The sequence below is a fragment of the Patiria miniata genome, unplaced genomic scaffold (genome assembly GCF_015706575.1).
Source record: "Patiria miniata isolate m_02_andy unplaced genomic scaffold, ASM1570657v1 HiC_scaffold_17, whole genome shotgun sequence".
NCBI lineage: Eukaryota > Metazoa > Echinodermata > Asteroidea > Valvatida > Asterinidae > Patiria > Patiria miniata.
In genome coordinates this window covers 2,962,303-2,967,145 of record NW_024037055.1, presented here as the reverse complement: position 1 = coordinate 2,967,145, position 4,843 = coordinate 2,962,303, and positions in this window count along the sequence as shown.

Here is a 4,843-nt window from a genome sequence, read left to right as displayed (position 1 = left end):
GTGAGATCACAACATAGTGTGAGACAAAGCGAGGTTTTGAAAAACAGTTCAAAATTGCCAGTTGAAAAAAATTGAACATCACTCAAAATGACGTCAATGATGTTTACCAGTGTTGTGTGTCGCTGCATTAGGTAAAGTATTTTTCTCGACTTCTGGGAAAAGAAGACAGAACGACGCTTGTGTAATAGGCAACACACTGAACACAGAAGTCAGGCTCTACATGTGTTTTTTGGGGCAAGTGTTCAAATGCGATTTCAAAAAGCTTCATAACCATACAAATCCATTATCCACTGCTTATGTTGTCCTTATTGTCTTGCGATTGAGGTATCTCACAGACGCTTACCGGTGACAAGCAAAGTGCTCCCGAACCTTTCAATAAAATGTGACTGCGGGCAGGTGGAACAAAAAGCTACGACGGCTGAGACTCCTTTAGACGATGACATATTGCATGTCGTAAGTCAGCGACAACAAAAAAAGGGGGCTCTTGTGTCGTTAGGACGAGCGTGCGTGATGGATGATCGGGTGATCAAACGCCAGGTGGGTAGGAAAAGGGGAAATGGCACTACCCTCGGGCTACAAAACAGACGGAATCATGCCGGCAACCTGTTTTAATTTATCTCCAACCATGGCTTATACTTCGTTCGGTTCCAATTTTAATGGAGAAAATCATACGCGCAATAATAGTATTGAGTTCGCGTGACCTCTCCTTTTTTGTAAGATTTGAACGCGTGCATCGGTCAAGATGCATACGCGCTGTCCGTTGGGATATTAGCCTAATAATACTCGGGTATACACGAGTACTCTGCGCAAACGATATTGCGTAAAGTGCACGCTTACACGTCCCAGAGGAGATTGACAGAATTTGGTGGTTTTGTAGAATCGATACGCAGTGCTTCAGGGCATGTCAGTCGCGATATTCAAAGACTTATCACGCAGTTTGGTGCCCCAGATTTATTTGATAAGGCCGACGTGACTTGCGAGTTCCAACAGGTAGTTGCTAAGCCGCCTAAATGGACAGGTATAAACACGGCAATTCGTCCCTTTTTCGTTATGGTTGATAGAGGTGAACAGCAGGTACCTCAAAGGGCGCTCTATGTTATCTTGATTTAACAATGAATGCACAAAGCTCCTACATATGTTTATCCAAACGGTGCAAAAGCAATCCCAAATCCTGAAGGTGATCCTGGACTAAGTATTTACAATATCAAAGTCTCAAATTTGCGTCTGAAATGCGCGCCATCTGGTTTCCGTTCTCTGCACTATTACTGATCTTAACTTTGATATTTCTGTTAAAAAATCAAACAATCTTCCAACAACTGCAGACTGTATTTCTTTCCTGAGGACTCATAACCATGGCTACCGTGAAGTCAATAATGTTCAAGATATTAGGCATGCCAAAGTAGAGGGAGAACAATTTTGACTGTGACATTTTACAGGCTCCTCAGGCATCAATGAACGCTATCAAATTGCGGGCGTCCATTCAGATTGATGGCCCGAAGCCACGCATCCGAACGACGCAGACGAGCTAAAGAGGAAGGATTGAATGTGTCTCGACGGCTAACAATCACAAAATAATGGCCAATTTCGACCATTGAGGGCAGGAAATGTCACATCGATGTCTGTTTTACTGACAAGATTTCTGCTTCCCACACAATCTTAGATTACAGAATATTTCGAATAGACAGCACAGGACATTGTGAAGATTCTTCAGGCAAAATGTCCACTGACAACCGCGATTCATGTCAATGGTTGGATTCCCTCTGACGAGGCAAGTGGGCGTTATTGCCCAAAATGCCCAAATTAAGCACGGTCTTGGTCAAGTGTATCTGTTTTATGTCCGTCGCTCTTGCGATTGGAAACGTTATTCAGTTAAGCTACTCCCGTTCAGTGCCGGAAGTAGTGTGTAGTGTACGCGCAGATCAGCGTTCGCTCGTACAGGGCAAACAGGGCGCTGGTAAGGGCTGATGAGCTTCACAGAATCTTGTGAAGGAAGTACAGATTGACCTTCGCATGCAGCTAGCGCGCGCTACGCCTGATGGACACCGGAAGCTAGTTTGTGTGACGCGTTCTACGTCACATGTCACGCAAATCTATCCAATGAGAGCTCAAATGACGTCAGCCCTGACCAGCGCGCCTTGTTTCAATCTAACCCAGTCAATGTAAACCTTTCATTTCTAAACGACATGTTGAATGAATTTATATCTGCGTATATGACACCGAAGATTTCGGTTTTAACATCATAGCTTCGAAAAAATGACAGATGAAGATGCAACCTATACTCTCTAAATTCCGTGAAAATTCACTCCATTCGAGTGAAGATTCACTACCATAGTCGGAAACTAGGGACTAGACGTTTTAGAGTGAAATTCCTTCAATCGTAAAGATCGAGTTTTCACTCGAGCTTCGACTGAAGTGGTTCTTTTTTCTGACTATTTCAATCGAAAATGAGGGTGATTTTCACTCTAAAACGTCTAGTCCCTAATTTCACTCTTTGGAATTTAGAGAGTAACCGCAGTTCAAGCCCGGGTTTCGTGAAAGGCTCTTTGAATACCAAATGGCGTCGTCCAACGTAGACGCGTGTCAGCGCTCAAAAAATTCTATTCATTTCAAATTCTATTCAAATTAATCAGCTTTCTCAAATCAAACGCAATAATGTTCCCACCACTGTGAATCCAATAAAAAAAGGCCTTCTTTTTCTTATTAGGTCACCAGCCATGGTCAAAGAAAAAAAATCTCGTTTTCTCCGGAGTACCTCTACCCCTTCTCTCCACTTCTACTAATCCTGCGATTCAATTTGGCTCAGCCTCTCGACCACAGTTTAATTAAATCGATCGCAAAGGGTAAACGAGCGCAAATTGGCCCCAGCAAATTACAAGCGAGGTCTGCAAGGGAGGCGAGGGAGGCGTGAAATGAGCCCTCCCAAATATTGTTTAGCTCAACGCTGAAGAAATCTTTTGAAATAACGATTGTAGGCCTACGCCTTTGCATGGATAGGGGCCTTGCGCGTGCATGGACATATTTTCTGAGCACTGGTAAATGCCTATGGCACTTTGCCCCTTCTATGAGCATGGAGGAATAAGAACACATGAAGGATCGTAAATTACTTTAACACTCTTTTGGACAAGTTAAAACAAAATAACAACCATAATGGCACGAAATAACGCTTAAAACAGCCGTTGCGATAACTTACATTCGATCGCTCCTTGCTGCACTGGAGAAAGGTGGCTCTTCTAAAATCAGTAATTCTAGATCAAAACAAGCAATTATGTTCTCTTTGGGTAATTCTGAACCCAAGGTATTGCGCGTTACTCAATCAATTTGTCAGTCATTAAGGCGGCCTCGGATTCCCATTTTGTGCTCCACTCTTTTTGTTCTTTTTTTTACTACGTTGGCAAGGGCATCCGAAAGTACGTTGTTCCATTTTGGCACTCCGCACTAGACGGTAATTCCCCAATCCTCCATATGTCATGACGAATTGTCCGATTTATTTGTTATGCAGTTCGTGATGATATTCATCACATGCAGGGCGCCGTTTGACAACGGCGCCCAACTTGTGAACGGCGTTCAATCGTTGAGATGATTGTTACTGTCTACAAAGCAATGAGTTATATTTACAGGATGAAAGATCAAAATATACTACTCAACAATAAAACCGATCCGTGAATGCACCACACCTGACTATGAATGAAATGTAAAAGATTCAAGATTCGAAATGTTAAAGTCTGGAATAGTAGCATCGTATCATAATAATATAAACGAGATCAGGCTGATGTCGAGACCGTAGCAGCGATTGTTGAGTGGTCGGGCACAGCTCGACCACTGTTTACAATTGTTCTGATCAATTTTCATTGAGTGGTCGGGCACAACCCGACCACTCTTTGGAGTTGTTACGATTAATCTTTCTTTATGTTTTTTTTTCTGGACAATACGTCTCCGCGGGTTTTCTCCTGAACGGTTTATGATATGAACTTGTAACTTTCAACATATATCGACCCTCATCCCTAGTGGTGCATTTTACTCTGACGGCATGATATTTTAATTTAATGAGTATCCTACTGGAACTAAATCAGTGTTCCCTTCCCTTTTTTGACTGATGACGTCATCAAACCGGAAATAACTTCTACGTGTATCTAAAATGTATACTGAAATTTATCATACCGTAATAGATGCATTTTTTTTGTACAAAATAATTGGTTGTACTGTAAAGGTTACATTTCGCGATCCTTTGTTCTGACATAAAAATATTCATAATTTAACTGGGCAGTGTCTTATGAAAAAGTTGACTGCCCCGACCACTCTGCGTTTGTAACTCAACAAACGCGAACCTAGAGTTTCGATATTGGATTTTTTTTCTAAATTTAGCCGTCCTTGTTTGTTATTTAGCCCTTATTGGTGACATTTAGCCTCAAGGATGACAAACAGAGGACGTAGTAATGTTGCTTCGATTTTTCCTTCATCAAGCTATTTTTTCATTTTCATTTTCAATTTCTTCGAGGAATAACCTTACGACCAAGCCGAACGGTGACGGGAAGGGATAGGAACGTAACGTGGCCTCTAGCTCTATAGGGCCGACACCCAGTCAACGACCCTCGGCTAATTTTCCAGGAGCCGATCCCCGTCAAACCGTAAGCCGCGCTTCGTTGGGAATTGCGCAGATTCTGGCACGCCAAATCTGTCAACACTCCCCCTTTCGTGTATAGACACAAAACCATTTCTGTTCCCTGGATGACAATTGTGACAAGCTATACGCCTCGAGGGTGTAATAGCTCATCAGCGGATCGAAAATGTTTTCCTTCGGAGCGCCGTAATCTTCAACTGAACCGTGCAAACATCGACTGGATAC